Below are 20,406 nucleotides of genomic sequence, written 5' to 3' on the forward strand. Positions count from 1 at the left end.
TTACATAAATATAAATGTTACACAAGAAAAAAAAACTAATAAAAACTATACAAATAACAAAAGTACTAAAATTGTTTAGAGATGTAAACTTCTCTAGGTGTCAGAGATAAAATGTATGTAACATTTAAAACTTTCGCGGTTTAAACACATATTAAATCACATTTAGAAACGGGTCTATCGCGAATTTATTTCGTTACCTTTATTTACCGACGTTTCGACACAGGTTTCACTGGTCGTGGTCGCGGCTAACTGACGTCCCAGCAAAATGTCAAAACAGAGATTTGTGTGACTACCCCACGAAAAGTGCATTTAAAGTTCGAGGTAGACATCACATTTTCAAACCACCCACTACACATAAAAGTTAATTATTGTCAATAGTCCGACACACAACACTCACAACATCCGCGCACACATCCGAAGATAGATCCCTTGGCTTTAACTTCTGGATCACTGGTCCCCAAGTTGCCGATAAGTTAAAACCATCTTCCCTATTAAAATTTCTGGGGTGCTTCTTGAGTTCAATCGCTTCTCGCACAACTCGAGGATAATAATGGCGTTCAGTAGAGACAACTTTTGGTTTGATAAAATGTATATAATAATAAAAAAGATCATCAAATGATCCAGAGATGTAAAGGGTCTCCGAGACTTGAATTGTTTTATAATTAATAAAAAGACAAGATATTAAATCAGACAAACAGACAAGAACCGAATGAAGTGCCTCACGTTAATGCCACTCAAAAGTAAAGTTACATAGGTAAAATGAAGCCCGTGTAAACTTAAACAGACCGGTCTCCACAAACAGCACCCGTTCACGAGTATGACGCGTATCTCAGCCATCGTCTCCCTCAACCTTCATTCGGGAAAGTGGCGACCCGATCAACGACGCCACCGTAAGCAAAGACTTTTAAGCGAGCATTACATGTTCAAGTTGACGGGCTGTATTAATATATATAAAGTAAATTAATTCAGTGAGATACAACATTGTATGTTACACTAAAAACTTGAGGACCATTCAAATAGTGAAGTTGTTCGGGTTAGTGGGATGATGCAAGTGGCGCTAAATGTCAAATCAACATCCGACGTTTAAAGTTTAAATGTCTCCCCTTATTGTACCAGCTAGAATTAACCCTGCTGGGGGCAGTTGTATTATTCCAACTTTTCTTTTTTTACCGCAATCTGATTATCCACGTTCCTTTACAAGTAAGATTACTCGCTGCAACAAAGAATTGCACCGCAAATTGATTTAAATTAAAATGTCCGCCTGTTTTCTGCAATAACAGTTGCACAAGTTTTCTTTAGCAAGTGTTGACAGTTCGCAATGTAGTTCTGAAATAAGGGTTCTGGAAGTATCGTTGCTGTATTTCAATTGGATACTTTTGTAGTTCCAAGGAGTTTTGTGCATTGTTAAGCAAATATTGTATTCTTGTCAAACTTGTCCCTGATGTTAAATAATTTCACGGTTTAGACACTTGTTTTAGTCACTCGCGCGACATGTTTCGGAGAGCCTAGGTCTCCTTTCTCAAGCACTAAGTGCGAGCAGCGTTAGCGAGTGACTAAAACAAGTGAGTCTAAACCGTGAAATTATTTAATGTTAGAATGTCTCACAACAGTTTAAATTCGATTGTCCCTGATGTTTTTAAAATGAAATGGAACGTGAGTACCCCCGCGCTGCATCGCGGAATAGCAAAACACAAATCCGAACGGTACCTCTAGGGTTCCCCCACATATGTCGACGCGGAATCGGCAAAATCCGATAGGAAAAAGCTTTATGTCTGCGCAATAAGAGCGAAAAAGTCGTCGTTCGCCTCGGCTCGTATCAGCCGGCGCCTGCCGACGCGTCGACGGCTTTTTCGCTCTCCCAGGTAGCATTACGTTATTATGACGTCAGCGACGTCATTATGACTTCATGACGACGTCATTATTACGTCATTATGACGTCGCTGACGTCATTTTGCTAAGTGGGTTGCGCGGACATAAAGCTTTTTCCTAACGGCTTTCTTTATCCAGGGAGACCCTAATAGAAGTAGCAGTGATCCAATTATTTCAGAGTTTAGAAGCTATCTATCTTTATAATTAATTTAAACGTGTAAAACTTTAGGGTGTTACTTCGAAAGAGTTTGCTAAATTTTGTGGGAAACCAGGCCCTTGAAACTCGAAATAAATCTTTCGAAGCATAATTTGTGTTGCTCTGTTATGATGGTGGCAGCTAAACCACAGGGTGGACACGCCATACATCAAAAATCACTTGCGTTTCTATGTGTAAACGGCACGTCTGTACACGCGGCATGCGTCATAGTGTGAGTAAGTTGCTTACAAATAGTACTGAGCGGCCGGCAAACGGCCGTCAATCTGCTGTCTCAAAGCGAGGTAATTAGAGTCGGGGCGGGGCGGTGCGTGGCCGTTCTGTATGATAGTACTATTACTTATTCTGTGGCTTAAACCTCGACCTCTTTATCCTGACGCGCCTGGAAGGAGACTAATTGGCTGAAATAAATGTACTCATGGACATATTCAACATGTTCTCCATTTATTACTATCCTACGTGGCGTTGGTCATAAGCTTGGTCATTGACATATTCATCTTTAGCCCAATCTCGAGGCTTGCGGTGCTTAGTTCTTCAAGCATTTGTTACATAGCTCGGAAGCAGTTGAGGAGAAAACGACAGTGTCGCCTGCGAACCGCGGATTGGTTAATCTCCGATCTCCGATGACAAGCCCCTACTCTCCCCAACTTGGCGCAAGTTTTCTAGACATCATTACCCAGGTAGCAAAATGACGTAAAATGACGTCAGCGACGTCATAATGACGGCATTATTACGTCATTATGATGTCGCTGACGTCATTTGACGTCATTTTGCTACCTGGGTAATATAAAATCATTAATATAAATTTCATAAATTATTTTACTGCTTGTTATTGATAACCAGCAGGCTCAATTCTATATGTACCTATAATAACCCACAATTGTTCCTGAGTTATGGATGTTTTCTATGTATTTAAGTATTTATCTTTATCTATATATAAAGTTAAATATATTTAATTAAAAACGTACAGTTAATGGTATATATACTATACAATCATAAAAAATAACTTCAACATCTAAATTAAACAATAAACTACAAAACTAACTAAAATATTTTATTCAAAAAGACCTCCGCGAGCTGTACCGGGTGCAAAGGTGCCCATCACACTTGCCGCTATATATTTATATATATTTAATATTCACAACACAAGCCTTTTTAATTTTACTGTGGGACTAGGTTGATATGTAAGATTGTCCTATAATATTTATTTATTTATGCAAAAAAAATTACCCGAAAATGGGAATAATTAAGATGATATTTGTACCTTTACAAGTATGTATGTATGTTTGTGTCGTGATTTCCACCAAGTCGTTAAATGAGCCGATTTTGATAAGTGGGATTTTAATCGATTAATTTTTATTACGAATTTGGAATATCAGCTAAACGTTAACTCTTTCTAATCCGAAACAGAATACTCAACCTCCCACTCAACTGCAATTATAAGTCCAAAGAGAAGCTACAACTGAAAGATTTAAACTCCAATGGACATCAATTAACTAGAAAAACAAATCCACAGCTTACCGCAGTTAAGCTAGCGTACAATGCCTTTTTATTTTTACCGATCGAGCAGTCAATGTTGACCCGCAAACAAGGAGGCACAGTGCTCAGCGGGAACGGTTGTGTGGACTCAAGATTACGTGCGGCTCATTGGGTCTGTATACAGTTGCGTTGGCTCAAAGTGGTAAAAGGACATGCAAACTAAAATGGTATTGACTATTCACAGTTAATGCAAAGACATTTTAATGCGATTCAAAGAATATTTTTATTATGAACTAAGGTTACTTTTTTAGGGTTAAAAACGGGACCCTATTACTAAGACTCCGCTGTCCGTCTGTCCGTCACCAGGATGTATCTCATGAACCGTGATAGCTAGACAGTTGAAATTTTCACAGATGATGTATTTCTGTTGCCGCTATAACAACAAATACTAAAAAGTACGGAACCCTCGGTGCGCGAGTACGACTCGCACTTGGCCGGTTTTTTATTATTTTTGTTTTTACCGATCGAGCAGTCAATGTTGACCCGCAAACAAGGAGGTACAGTGCTCAGCGGGAACGGTTGTGTGGACTCAAGATTACGTGCGACTCATTGGGTCTGTATACAGTTGCGTTGGCTCAAAGTGGTAAAAGGACAGGCAAACTAAAATGGTATTGACTATTCACAGTTAATGTAAAGACGTTTTAATGCGATTCAAAGAATATTTTTATTATAAGCTAAGGATACTTTTTTAGGGTTTCGTACGCAAAGGGTAAAAACGGGACCGTATTACTAAGACTCCGCTGTCTGTCTGTCTGTCTGTCCGTCTGTCACCAGGCTAGATTTCAAGAACCGTGATAGCTAGACAGTTAGAAGCTAAGAGGATGCAATAGGATAGAGCGGTACTACTGTCATAGTAAATTTTGTAGCTACAGTAAATTCACTGCCATATATCGACACACAATTAATACTAAAAATATCAAAAAAATGTATTTATATATGGATAAATGTTTTTATTTTATTAACAATATTTGCATTAATTATTTTTATATTATTTTGACCCATGTTCTTTCACTGATATGCGTTAAAATTGTTTAATAACAAATGTAACCGTCAACGCCATGTATATGAGATTCGGCCAAAGGTAGTGGCGCCGTCTGATCGAGAATCAAATTTTCTTGATTTTCAAGGCACGTTTTTCCCTTAGACTGTATCCATCTATTACGGTGTTATATCTTTGGTAAAAGCTAAAGAGCCCATTAATATCCCCGTCGATCCAACCCAAACTGTTGCTTTCCAAAGCTGCGTGAGCTTTCGAAAAGCTCGATATTAACGAGCTTAGTCTAACTCTTTAGTCTTACCTCGAGCTTTGCACTGGTAAGCTCGGCTGTGGCGGCAGTATCGATCAATCTCATTTGCAATACCTGAACTTAGCTGCTGACTACAGAATATGTACAACCACCTGTGGGCCACATTGAAGGTTATAATATGGTTCCCCATTGTGTTGCAGAAAGTTTTTTTTGGACATATTTTTGTATTGCATAATGTTACTTTCGAAATGTGGGTGTACAGAAGAATCCTGAAAATATCATGGACGGATAGAGTAACTAACGAAAGAGTGCTGCAGTTAGTAAATAAAGAGGCCGAGGTTTTAAAGATAGTCAAAGCACGCAAGCTACAGTACTTTAGTCATATCATGCGAAACGAGAAATATGAACTCCTTCAACTCATTATCCAAGGAAAGATTCAAGGTAAAAGATCATCCGGACGGAGACGTAACTCATGGCTCAAAGATCTCCGAACATGGTTCAAACAGAGCACACGTTCATTATTCCGCTCGGCTGCGTCTAAAGTTCGTATAGCCCTCATGATAGCCGACCTCCGGTAGGAGATGGCACTGGAAGAAGAAGAATGTTACCTGGCAGAAATGTCGTTAGGCAGAATTACCTTTCGCATACTGCTTTTCAAATAATATTACTTTGCAGAATTTCTTTTTGTATAATATTATTTGGCAGAAAACCCTAACCTAACCCACTTAGAAAATTCTGCCAAATGAATTTTATGCGAAATGACTATTATGGCAAGTATATAGGTATATTTATGCGAAAGTATCATTCGACTAAAAGTTTTCTGCGATACGTGTTATGCGAAGTGTATTTCTGACAAATAATATTCTGCCAGATGAGGGTAACCCATATAATATGACATGCTATCACCCTTACAAACGGCGTTTTTTTAGGGTTCCGTACCCAAAGGGTAAAAACGGGACCCTATTACTAAGACTCCGCTGTCCGTCTGTCCGTCTGCCCGTCTGTCTGTCTGTCACCAGGCTGTATCTCATGAACCGTGATAGCTAGACAGTTGAAATTTTCACAAATGATGTATTTCTGTTGCCGCTATAACAAACAAATACTAAAAAGTACGGAACCCTCGGTGCGCAAGTCCGACTCGCACTTGGCCGGTTTTTTTTTCTGATATGTGATCCATTATAAAGTGAAATAGATGTCATACACTAAAGAAAAAAGTGGCCAAGTCCACCGGAGGCCGAGGCCGGAATCGAACCGGCTTCTTCAGCTTACGCGGCTAGCTTAAGCGCTTCGTCGTATATTTTAACCCTCATAACTTGTGTTTGCATTATACCACATAAACAAACTTGTCGGGATATGATTTAGCGGACTTATTAAGTGGAAGACGAACTGCCGGTAGGCCTCCAACGAGATGGAGCGACGACCTGGTGAAAGGTCGCGGGAGTTCGGTGGATGCGAGCGGCACAGGATCGGTCGGGGTGGCGAGCCTTGCTTCAGCAGTGGACGTCTATCGGCTGACATGATGATGATTAAGCATAAACATTTTCAATTACATAGCTCTTATACTTTAGATTTTATTCATATCTAAAAAAAACCCGATTCTGTCACTCACTCACTGATGAGCATCATAAACTTTAAGGCACTTCCTGAAATCCTAGAAAGCTGAAATTTGGTATGTAAGATAGTCTTAGTAGACACACATCATTAAAATTCAAAAACTTGTTTTTTTTTGCCTAGATGTGTTTGATCCTTTCACTTTCAGTGGACGCTTATCTTAACAATAAGCTTGCAGAAAGAACACTGACCATCAGACCATCAACCACATCATTCTGATGCCCTCTTACTAGATACACAGGCCATGTAGACGATTTTAAGATCCTATCAGATGAAGCAGTCGCGTACCTGGGAAGGGCGAAATTTTAACTAACCATAATTTTTTGTTTTTAAATACATTGTAATCCAGTGACATGTACATTATGCCATACGATAAATAATAACTTTCAGTGGATACAAAGTTATGTACCTACTAGAGGCACTCGATCTCTAATAAGGGATAAGAAGGAAATACATGTTCCAGATAATCTTAGTGGATGTTACAACAACTTTCTTGACCAACTACTTATGAACGTATTGGAAACTAACAGAATTTAGCCAGCAACACCTGCTTACAAGTTATGTCTAAGTTTGAGTTAGTTTGGTAGTCTAATCCTGAGAGCACTTGCTTCAATTTGGCCTGATGCGATCTAAGTTGCTCTAGTAAAGTACCCATCTTACATTCATGGTCGCCAGGTGGCAGCACTGGCGTTTAGTGATGTGACATTGCTGGGAATTTTCCAAAGACGTAATTTCCCGATAATGTGCTCGGTTAGATTACCCACACAAAGCAATGTTGGGTAAAAAGGATTGCAGGTTAAGTCACACTTACCGACCGAAATTTCTGCATGTTTTAAAACATTTATCGTGGGTCACTTTCTAAAGATATTTACGGAAGTTTGCAGGAAATTTAGCAACATGTTTGGGAAACTAAAATGCTAGCGAGAACGTTACTACGAACATTGTCTAGGTTTATACATACTTAATATATTACCTGAAGATAGTCTCATTAATATGCGTTAAATTGCACAAAATTTAGCCAACTGCACTTAAATAAGGCAGGTTACTCGTTCATGCCTAGATTTCAGCTAGTTTGCTAGTTTTATCCTGCTATTAAGCAAATAGCACTAGCTTCAGTTTAGACTGTTGTAGCCTAAGCTCTGATGATACACGGCTTATGTACGGTTGTACGTTGTTTCATAGACTACGTTTTCATAGAATTTCGCTTGATATAAAATGATTCAAATATTATCACTTCGCAGAATACTTACTTTGTAGAACTTTTAATCGTAAATTTTTGTTGCAAAGAAAATGTAAAGTTCTGATATTCATTTCATAGAATTTGTAATCATATATTCTTTATCCTTATATTATTTAGTTCATGTAAACTTTTTACCAAGACATATGTTTTATAGAATTATGTTTCTCATAAACAAAATCGCATATTATCATTTCATAGAAAAATCCATTCGCAGAATACTTATTTTGTAGAAGTTTTTGAGTATAGATTTTTGTTGCTAAGAAATTCTAATGTTTGGATATTCATATTATACAAGTAAGATTATTATTAGATAGATTTAGATATGTATTCTTATTATAATATACGAGACACTAATTAAAATATAACTTCTGTTTGTAAATCAGTATCGTACAATAAGTCGGTTCTGGCGCTCGCCGGCCGCTACCGCGGCACGCTCGCTTCGCTCGCTCGGCTTCGCGCGCTGTTTTGCACCCAGTTCTCACCTAACCTAACCCACTTTTCTTAGTAACATTTCGGTTCTGAAAGGGCCGCAATTCTAACCTAACCTAACCTACTTCTCTGAATGAATAAATAAAATAAAGACAATCAGTTTTCTTTAAAACATAATCCTACTGTTTGATAATTTTATTGAATAAAATACCTAATAGGATTTTAAAATTAAATGAATTGCGTTTCTATAAAATATGTTACATTGTAGTAAATAGGTGTTGAAACAAGAATATTCGAAATAAAAATACAAGGACCAAATATTATATGAAACAGTTTCTAGTGAAATGAAATTCTGTGAAATTTGTGTCTTCGAAACAAGAATACCCCAAACATAATTCTACTGTTTGATAAGTTTACTAAATAAAAAAGTGAGATTATGAAATTCATTGAAATGTGTTTCTGTGACATATGTTTCATTCAAGTAAATAGTCTTTGAAACAAAAATATTCGAACTAAAAATATAAGGACCAAGTATTATATGTATAGGAAACATTTTCTGTGAAACAAAATTATATGAAACTTCTGTCTGCGAAACAAGGGATCACCCTTATGTACAGCAATCACTGCAATGGCCGCCAGGTATTTTGTGCTGACGTATTAAAACGATATCGAAAACGTTATTGATCGCTCGCTCGCTCTAAAATGCAGTCGCATAAGTGTGTGAAAAGGAGTGATGTTCATGTTTAATTGATATTATGTTTTAGGTGAATAGGCACCAGGTGTCATCACTGAGGTTTACTGTATGAGTGGTGATGGCGAAATGAAGCGCGAAGCTCAAGATCGAACGGGATGGCGGAGCCCCTCTGCTCCATCTAGGGGATATAGGACCATAAGTCAAGATGGCTGGATAAAAAGAATTATATGACTTTGATGGCTAATTTGATGAGTTGCTTATCTAAAAGTATGAAGGATATTTTTTTTTTTTTATGTGATATTCAGCAAACGAGCAGACGAGCCGCCTGATGGGAAGCAGTCATCGTCGATGGATGTATTTGATTAGGATCTTATACAAGTACTTAAATAAAGTGTTGATGGCCAGTGCCTAACGCCATAACGTATGATTAACGTCTAGGCTACCCAGCTACGATGATACAAGTCCCAATTCATCCATAATTATAAGTTGTTCACAATTATAAATTGTAAAATAAATGAATGCTATGATACTAGAGATTTGTTTGTTCTTAGTGTTTTTTTCTTTTCTTGTATATTTGTTTTTTTTTTTCTGTTTGTATTCATAATGATTTCTCTGTATATATTTTTTTGTTTGTTTGTTTTCTTAATTATTTATTTTGTGTAGTTTTGTAATGTTTTAGTGTGTATCTTTATGTGGTTATCTGGAAGACCAGCGCTGGCTTTATAGCTAGCATTATGCTGAGTTGGGTCCATTTTGTGATCCACACTTAATGATTTCTTCTTTTTTTGCTGTTGTTGTCTGTACATGTTCGTACATGTGTTGTGATCGCCATGAACAAATATCTTTTATCTTTATCAATTTTCTAAGAATTTATGAAATATTTGTACTATACTCTTGGGGTAAATAGTAAATGCCTACATTTCGTATTCGTATTACCATGGTGTGTTTCTTACTTGTAAGTCGTATTTGTCCCCTCATTTTCTAAATCTCTAGGACTAAATTAAATTCCTAATTCTCTTATTACAAGTACTAATTCTCGACTTAATTTATTTCTCATAAAATTTGCATTATTTCAGCAAAAGTTTAATTTCGTACCATGAATTCCAAACAAATTGCACAGTGTTCTCTCACTCAATCAACAAACATACAACTGCAGCTGGTATATGAGTCTCGCAATCACGTCGCTTACTGTAGTTATTGTTTCTTTCTTAATCTTAAGTTTGTAGGGAACAATGCGCCTGGGAAGCGGCCAAACAAACTTGCTCGCTATTCTGATTGGTTAACAATCGTCTCAGTAAACCAGCATTTTGTGTAAGTTTTATTTCTATTGGACCATAAGCCAGCAACAGATTTTAAGTATGACCATCAGCTTCTCGGCCGATAACTCGTGAAGTTGTATAGAAATGTGTAATTAAGAATTCTGAAGGTGAGTTGCGGAAATAAGGCCTAAGATACACTTTGTACGTAAGTAGTGTCACCGTGCTACAGAATGAGAGATGAATATCATTATCTCATTGTAACAAATAGCTTTTTCCCTACTTAGGTAAGCAAAATTTACAAGTGTATTTTAGGCCTAAAGGTACCTATCGGATACCCAAACACGTAAAAAGCTTGCTGACCAAGATTTTCCTAATTTCGCTGGAACCCACATCATCCCGACATTTTATTTGTCTGTCTGCCCTTACAACAACTATTTGGGGATGCCAGCTAGTACCTACTTTCATATTAGTTTGAAGATCTACCAAACATTGACGGTTCAAGTTTTAGAACATAGCTTTGCCAAGGCATTAAATTAAAGCGTAATTATAACTCGGAAATCGGCAAAATTAAATTTTACTGGGCTGATCATGCCTGCTGTATGCCGGACGACTTGTGCCAAGATAACCACCACGGAGTGAGAGCCCTAAATCGAGGAGCCAGGAAACTTAATTGGCGATGGCGGGACAACATGGACTCCTTTTTGAGAGACTGGTGTAGCGACAGATGTAGCTCAAAACCGTGACAAAAGGGAATAGTACATTTTACAACTAGTGTGAAAAGAATGTCGTTTTACCACTAGTACCGAGGTATCTTGCCACGAGCTGAAAGCGAGTGGCAAGACTCAGTACGAGTGGTAAAAAGACATTTCACACGTGTTGTAAACGACGTTTTTTAATACAATTGCGAAAAAAATAATAAATTAATATATCATTAGTAGAATCATACCACCAAACCAAACCAAAACCAAAAGTACGTATACAGCTAAGATACGCGAGCTGCCGCAGCCCGCGATACCTTCATACTCGTGCGCGCCCCGGCCGCGGCCGCCGCGGGCCCGGCGCGGGTTGGTCAACGACACCTCCTCAAAACTCATGAGGCCCTGGTACCTGCTCCGCGCTAAATTCAATTTTAACTGCGTTTCGAAAGTATAGTTTGGAACTAAAAAGTAAAAAGCACTAGTTCGAGAAATTGAGCTTCTCGCACGCTACGCAGCCACAAAAAGTACCACTTTTTGAGCAACTGTATTAAAAAAGGCATTTACCCTGCTGTGGGAACTTACGTGATTAAAATTATAAATATTGTCCAATGTGTCCTTCAGCAGATTGTGACCTGTCACAACCTATACTGGTGCACTCCGTAAGCTTCAAGAATAACAACACTAAAGTCAGAGATATAAATCAACGTCGCGGTGTGCCTGAAAATTCAATAGTGCGCCCGACAGCTTTATGAGTTAGAAGCGTAGCAGGGAATAGTAAATATGCAGTCTAAAGACCGCTGTTTGCAAATGCTCTGTTTGTCCGGGCATTTATTAAAGTTACAGTTTTCCAGTTTAATTTGTAACTGGGGTTTTTCTATTCGATGTTGTGGAGTTCGATTCGAAATAGTTGAATAATTCAATTAAGATCTGTTTTAGAGAATCCTGTTTTACATTCCCTACTTGGAAGCTTATAAACAAAAATGAATTTTAAATTGAAGATCCCAGATGGAATTTAAAATTTCACATTTCGGCTAATTTTAAATAACAAACTTTTTCTTTGTCAAATTTCGAACAAATTTTGGTGAAAAAAATAGTTACGTATTATGTACAATATAAGCTTAATTTCATATGTCCTAAGAAAAACTTTCTCTGCGTTACGAAAACGTATGTTACTTTCTTAGTCAACGGAAAATTACATTATTTTTTCGGGACAAGTTGTGATTTCGTATTTAGAACGCCCAGAATAAAGAGCTCTTCAAACCAGTCAAATTTTATTCAAAATTATTAATTGAAAAACAATTCGTCAACGAAATAAAAATCGGGGTATTTCGTAACTCGTTAGTCTGATCTTCGGTTTAAAGATACTTTATTGTCTAAAGAAATTACAGAAATTTCAATTACAACTTATAAATAGCTAACTTAAAATCATAACAAGCTACACAATAAGCAAGATGACGCGGACTAGTAAATAGGTTTTATATTGTTTATATTTTTTATTCCTTTTGTCTATTTGTCACGGTATTATATTGTTTTATATTTTGTTTTACATCAAATCAAAGCACATGTCAGTTGTCACTAAAATCTTGTTCATGGAAGTAAGCTTTTCGTTTCTGCTCTCCTTAAGCTATCGTATTATATTTAAATGTCCACAATTCCCGGACATATTTATTTATATATATTTATTTATAATATTTTATTAAAGATAATAAATGGTCCAATCAGTGTTTGTCGATCCTAGCCTACGTCAACGATGTTTACTATTATGTACATTAATAAATATAGATTTTGTCCTTTGACAAAGTTTAGTTAATTATCGGCTATCGAAATAACATTATTTTAAATAATACAGTCAGGAGTGCCGCGACAGTATCTCGCCTGCAAGTTATAGCGTACCCGTCTTTAATTAATACAGTTAGAAAAAGGCGGGTAGTCTATCTCGCAGGCGAGATACTGTGTGTAAGTTAATAGACAAGATACAATTTATTCCATTTTTTTTCTATTTTTTGTGTACTTTATTGTTTCATGTATACTTAACATACTAGTTAATACTCGTAAATATTATACGACTTCCAGTAATTAGGTCGAGCCCTCTTCTCCAAAACAAGTTATTTATTACAATTTTCCTGTTCGTTATTAATAAAATATGTACATTTCATTAATTAGCTGCTATCTTTTAGGTTTATTTACATTTTTTATTGTAGATGCCGGGACAAGATTTTTAACAGATATACGTAGAAGAATAGGAGGGTGACTTTTGCACGGCAATAGAAAACTGTGGGCACGTAAATAATTGCTCCATTTTATAATTCAACAAATATAATAGTGTATTTAATGATTTTAAATCCATCCAACATTTCTTCGGTTTCAATGACGGTGCAGCCCCAGTAGCATTTATACGTCATTATGACGTCAGCGACGTCATTATGACGTAATAATGCCGTAATTATGACGTCGCTGACGTCATTTTGCTACCTGGGAGCGTGCATCCCTACCTCTAACCTGCACTAGCGTCGTATTCTTGTCGTTGGCCATTTGTGTTTTTTTTTATAATTTTACATTTTTGATAAATAAATAGATTTAAACATATAATAATGATAATAATGATTTTATCATTAGATAGTGTATTAAATTAAATGGAACTAATCACAAAATCTCTGGCATTTACTAACCTAACCAAGTGAATATGGATTTACGAATATTAAACTTAGTGTGTAAAAACATATGTATTATATGTACATACCTAATATTGACTATATTATGTTTATACATTATCTGACAAATGAAAGGCTTTTCTTTAATATGTCAGTAAAGGCATTTTTATTGTAACTTATATTTTAAAGGGCTAGAGAGATAGATAGATAATAGGGAATGGAAACCGGTTTTTATTTATTATTTATATAATTTCGGTTAATAACCGGTTATTAACCGAGCGCTGGTGGCCTAGCGGTAAGAGCGTGCGACTTGCAATCCGGAGGTAGTGGGTTCAAACCCCGGCTCGTACCAATGAGTTTTTCGGAACTTATGTACGAAATATCATTTGATATTTACAAGTCGCTTTTCGGTGAAGGAAAACATCGTGAGGAAACCGGACTAATCCCGACAAGGCCTAGTTTCCCCTCTGGGTTGGACGGTCAGATGGCAGTCGCTTTCGTAAAAACTAGTGCCTACGCCAATTCTTAGGATTAGTTGCCAAGCGGACCCCAGGCTCCCATGGAGCCGTGGCAAAATGCCGGGACAACGCGAGGAAGATGATGATGAACCGGTTATTAACCGGTTTTTTTATACAATTAAAAACCGGTTTGCATTCCCTACTATCTAAGGTGTGTAAGTCACGTCTAACTGTCACTTTCCTAATGAAATGTATGGGGGTTTGTTATTAACCGTCAGTTTCGTGACGATTGCTAACTGGCAGTTAATGGTACACAGTTGATTAAAAACGCCCAAATATGTTATATCATTGTTTCATCTTGCCACTTTATGAATTCATAAAACAAAATTCCATTCACGCTCAACATGTTTCAACGGCGCTCCATAAATATTTGAATCGGGGTCCCCATAATCACAACATAAATCAAACATTAAATATGAAATAGTTCACGTTAAGAAATATTCGTCACAATATTTCCTGTTTAGGCAATAAATAATTCAGGGCACGTCAAGAATGACAGCCTCTTGGCTGCTTAGTGATGTGGCATAGGAATATTTCACCTTCGCGAAAATACTTACCTTAGTTTGTATGAAAACGGGACTTACGGGCCAATTCGAACTATGATCTTAGATATCAACTGGATATCCACTAGATATGAAACAGAAACGATAACGAGATAATCTATAAATTGTATATACAGATGTCAATCACAATGAAAAAATCAACCATGATCAACTCTGGTCAACGTGGGACTCGAACCCACATCCTTGGATTGCCGGTCCAATGCGTTACCAATTGCGCCAGCTGACCATCCGTCAATCGACGCGAATTTAATCATTGCAACTGTGACGACGTCACTAGCGACATCTGCATATTAAGGTTCACAACCTTGACCACCTCTGAGGACATGCGTTAGCGCATGACTTACCTCCCGACCACACAACATGGTTGTATTAAGCCGGCGCGAGAGATGGCGTTGTTATCAACTTAAATGTTAATATATTTTTCCTTTTTTTATTGTGGGACGTACCACATTATTACAATCTATAAATTGTATATACAGATGTCAATCACAATGAAAAAATCCCAATGATAAGTGGATGTGGGTTCGAGTCCCACGTTGACCAGAATTGATCATCGTTGATTTTTTCATTGTGATTGACATCTGTATATACAATTTATAGATTGTAATAATGTGGTACGTCCCACAATAAAAAAAGGAAAAATATATTAACATTTAAGTTGATAACGAGATATTTAAGAAAGTCATGTAAAATTTGACGTTTCCCCGATTCCGAATGTCCTCTTAAACGATCTCTTTAGGATTTGCTTATGATATTACTTAGACATCCAATGGATATCTAATGGACATCCCAAAACGTCACAATAATTGTAGCGTGAAATGACAATTGGTTTCTCGAATCGAACTGCAAAAGATAACTAGTTGAGAACTAAACTATAACGTATCTATTAGATCTCGTATTGTTCTCGTATCTCAAAATATTTATCAGTACGGTTTTTACTCACTATTATGTTTAGTCGCTTTTGGCGACATGTTTTGAGCGACGAGGCGGGCGGCGCGGGCAGTGCACGACGTACAACCGCCGCGGACACTAGTGACTGAGGATGGATTCCCAAAGAATCCGAAACATGTCGCCAAAAGCGACTAAACATAATAGTGAGTAAAAACCGTACTGATAAATATTTTGAAATATGTCTCACGATAGTTTAAGTGCGGATCTCGTATCTAGTAATTCGAATTGACCGGGTAATCGCGTACAGGTAAATAATCGTGTATTAAATATTTCCGACGTTTCGAGCCCTTATCCCCGTGGTCTCTGAGAAGAATGACTAAAGTTTACAATTACATCTTCTAGCTTTGCGCGCTTGATGGTCTAGAGTTACAGAATTATATCGCAGCTGTCAAAAGTCTTCAAGTGAACAAGTCGGCCCTTTAAAGGGTGTGCTAAGATTCAAGATCAAACCACTGAATTTAGCTGCATAACTCTAAAAACTAACCCTACCCTTTAATACGTTTATAAAAAATGTTGCCATTGTACTTTTATTAGAGAATTATTCTAAAGAGAAATATGAGTATTTTAATATTGATTTAGGTCATTTTTTTTTAACTAACTTTATTCCGAAATTAAGCTATTTTGCTTTAAATATACCTACAAAACATTGATACTCGTAGTTCCAATGGAACAGTACCAGGTTTAGCAATATTACAATTCCCTACAACATTCATATTAATAATCATCATATCATATCATATCATATCATATCATATCATATCATATCGTTTATTTTCATAATAGGATTTTACAATCTCTTTATGACGTCAAACAATTGTATTTACTTAAAAATTTAATAATAAATAACATTATCTATGTTACACTATGCACATACTTATTAACTCCAACTTTTTAATATTTCCCATATACGGGAATATTGAATTTTATTTCAACATACAGTGGTGAGCCAACAGAAACGTGGTAAGCGGGTAATGCTGAAGTGGGAATAAGTATATTTCGGGATATTACCGTCTAATAATTATACTCGGTAAACGCCCATCACTAGACCCTCTGACTCACGGGAATATATCTTGGATGGGGGGGTTTTATGAAGAGGGGGAAAGGTGGGAATTTAATTACTGGACCTAAGAAGACAGTCTTAATGATTTTGATGAACGGGCGAGAAAATTAGAAACAAGCTATGTAAGAACAAATCGCTTCATTGCAGGTGTTTATTCTCTAGTTTTAGTTGAAACTTTTGTGAAAGTACCTAAGCCATATTAAATAGGTACAGTCGAGTGTAAAAATATGGTTGCATATAACTTACATAAAAATATAAGCAAATAATAAGCTTTGGCTTTCCCACGAAGTGTGATTTGGTTGAGTACTAATTTATTTTATTTATTTATTTAATCTTTATTGCACAAAAGAAAATACAATCGTACAAAAGGCGGACTTAATGCTATGAGGCATTCTCTACCAGTCAACCTTCGGGCAAAGCAGATAATTTGTATAATCTTTTTATTATTGTTTTTTTTTTGCACTTGATATATTTATATATATAATATTTACTTAGTACTATATATTTATGTATGCTAGTACATATTTATTTTATTGTATAATGCTATTGATGTATTTTAGTTATTCGTAGACGTTAATATTGTAGTTTTCCTATTTAAATATTATTGTACGTTCTGAAAGTTTGTCTATCTATCTAATTCGAATTTTCCACTAATTTACTCTAAGGTTAGCTGGAAGAGATCCCTTTTGGGGATAAGCTCGCCTTTGTACCTAAATTTATATGAATTTCATGTTAACAATTTTTTTTGTACAATAAAGTGATTTACTACTAATACTACATAAAAATATGTCCCAGTTCTTAATTCGCCCACATAAGAGCTGGAAGATATTTTTGAGTAAGATGTGTGCACCCATATTTTTACACTTGATTGTACTAGATTCTGTTTGCGACTTCGTCGACGTAGACTGATGATTTCGGTGATGGAAACTGTCCTATGTACTTTACTTTCAAGTTTATATATTTCACAACGAGGAGCATTATCAAGAGTCAACGCGAACTTCTGTCGATAAAGTTATTTTCAAATTTTTAAACGTGAATTATATTTTTAATTATATATAGTTTCTCGTAAAGCTTTTAAACTTATCTACTAAAAAGCCAGGCTAAAAGTACCTACTTGTTTGGCGCAAAGTTTCCTAAAAAGCTGGTTAAGAAGGCTTAAGGCTTTGAGTAAGGCTAAAAGCTTAAGGCTAATTTGCCCTCTCCTACTTACTGGGCTCACTGTCCACAACTTTTTAATTCTTGATTCTTGCTACGCTAGAATTTCAAATGAATATGCAACTTTAGTTACATATGTAATAAAACTAAGTAAACGGATTGTATCGCGTATAATGAACTTAAAATGAATCCCGAAATTTCTTTACAGCGTTCGTGGTTAACGGGATACTGAGGAAAAACACATATTTATTCACGTCTCTCAAAATTAAAATGAAAAACTACTCTCATAGATAAACAATAATAAAAACTATAAACTTTAAGGCTAGTTATACATGCAAAACAGGGTCATAAGGCTATTTACATACATACATATAATCACGCCTATTTCCCGGAGGGGTAGGCAGAGACCACGGATTTCCACTTGCTACGATCCTGACATACCTCTTTCGCTTCCTTCACTTTCATAACATTCCTCATACACGCTCGCCGGTTTAGGGTGCTCTTGACCTGGCCTTTCTTCAGGATTTCCCCGATCTGATCAGAGAAAGTCCGCCGAGGTCTGCCCCTTCCAACTCCCGTTTCTACCTCTCCCTTATACACTCTCTTTGTTAGCCTTCTTTCACTCATTCTTTCCACGTGTCCAAACCATCTCAACATACCTTTCTCAATTTTTGTCACTACATCTTCGCTCAGTCCACACTTTTCCCTTATCACACTGTTCCTAATTCTATCTTGTAATCTCACACCACACACACTTCTCAACGCTCTCATTTCCACTGCATTCACTTGCATAAGGCTATTTATACATGACAATTAATTTGAGCAACACTACTATATTAAAATGTCCTCACCATTCAACACTATGGTCTCACATTCCGGTCTTGCTTGTTCCTTTATTATTAGATGGGCTACTGAATTCCAAGCTGGTGGTAGAGAAAAGGTATCTTCCCTATTAGTCCCCTTATATAAACTATATTTCATGAGTAAATAGTGCTAAAGTAATGACGGTGTAATCTGAATCTGAACGGTACATTTAACGTTGCACAGTAAGGATATGATGAATGAATGAATGAATGAAATCGTTTATTCACAATGAACATATGGTAACATAAGATCTTAATTTATATACATTGCTTCCCACTATACATTCAGTCAAGATAGACATGTGAAAATATTTGTCAGTGATATATATGTCACTCAGTCTGATAAAATTTGAATTAAATACAATTACACGATTAATTACAATTTGGCGCAAATATTTATAATAGTACATAATTAATTTAACAAGAAATCAATAGTGATGATAATCAGATTACCAGAAAAAAGAAGAAATTACAATTAAAATTAGAATAAGTCAATCGCGATCAGCGTTTACAGAGTTACCCCACATAATTGTACCGTATCGTAAAGTAGGCATAATGTATCCGTGACAGCGTGATAAAACGGTGTCGTTCACTTTCTATCCCGCGGTGTTAAAAAGTGACATTTATTTTATCACGTGGATAAAACCATCCATACGCCGGCAGTTCGTTCATTGCGCGTGCAACTCGCCTAAGTAACTGGCGACATCTCCATATTCTTACAGTACTTTTCTATGCAAGTCGGTCGCTAACTTACGGCCCAAACGTGCTCGCCTCAAACGCCTTGTATATGTCAGAGAGCTGCCATTTACAGATGACATCAGCTAAACGACTTTAGACTCTTTTCTCAAGGACTAAGATACGCTTTATTCACACTGGAATGCTAAGGGATTTTAGCCTCTATTTCCTTCCACAAAGCGGTCACAAAGCCACGGTACAGTCAGTCACGAACGTGACATGCCCCGCCGGTTCATACGATACGTGTCTGACTGTGTGTTCGTATTGCTAACGCGAGATAGGGCGAATTATGTCACTATTGCGATAATGTGAGAAAATAATACAACCATCTCATACCTCTGTTTGACGGGTGCAACTTGGTTTGCAGTTTAAAAAGTGCGAGAACAAGTTTAATGAAGCTTACTGTGTGTCGATGTCGATAAAATTATGATATATTTATTTATTTAAGCTTTATTGCACAATACATGAAGGTACGAAAGGCGGACTTAATGCCTTAAGCGTTTTGGCGCTAGCAGCTGCAAGCTGGTTTTTGACAAATGGTATGGTCGCATTCATAATTATTAATTGTCTATGGATTTGTTTGTTTCTTGAATGTTTTTCTTTTTTTTCTTGTATACTTGTTTTTTTATTTTTGTTTGTGCTGCCTGCCGTGTCAGACGTATCTCTGCTATCTTTATATAGCAGAGATACGCCTAAACAGTGCAAAATGAAACTAGACACTATGCTTTACATAATACTTAAACAAAATTTCAAAAAATGTCTTTAGTTACTGAGATATTTCATGTTTTAAGATAGACGTTTTCGAATTTTTGGACATTGAGTTATGCGTATCTCTTCTAACTCAAGTTAGAATATTTATGCGTAACTCTTCGCAGTTTTTTTACGGCAAACTGGATATCTACTATCTCGAGTTATCATAGTTTCGCGTAACCACACTCAGGTAGTACGGCGATAGGCGGCTCGCGGTGAGGCGGGGCGCGGAGGGAGCGGCTCGTCACTCCTTGCCACATGTATTTGTTTATTTGTGTCGTTTTCAAGCAAAAGGTACCACATTGTCGCTTATCATAAGGACATTCTGACAGGTTTTTCGTATAAAGATACAAGCAATTT

The 20,406-nt window shown here is 36.7% G+C and overlaps 2 protein-coding genes and 1 non-coding gene across 3 annotated transcripts in view; 1 reads left to right on the forward strand and 2 right to left on the reverse strand.

Moving 5' to 3' along the window:
• LOC134740887 (integrin beta pat-3-like) overlaps positions 1-20,406 on the forward strand; it is a 394,139-nt gene that overhangs the window by 304,022 nt on the left and 69,711 nt on the right. The window lies entirely within an intron of this gene.
• Positions 1-20,406, reverse strand: part of LOC134740513 (neuroligin-1-like) — a 314,697-nt gene that overhangs the window by 256,799 nt on the left and 37,492 nt on the right. The gene's annotated exons all lie outside the window — the stretch shown is intronic.
• On the reverse strand, positions 14,687-14,758 carry Trnaa-ggc (transfer RNA alanine (anticodon GGC)). Its single transcript has one exon. It is a non-coding gene; the product is annotated as a tRNA-Ala (tRNA).

The sequence above is a fragment of the Cydia strobilella genome, chromosome 4 (genome assembly GCF_947568885.1).
Source record: "Cydia strobilella chromosome 4, ilCydStro3.1, whole genome shotgun sequence".
Classification (NCBI taxonomy): domain Eukaryota; kingdom Metazoa; phylum Arthropoda; class Insecta; order Lepidoptera; family Tortricidae; genus Cydia; species Cydia strobilella.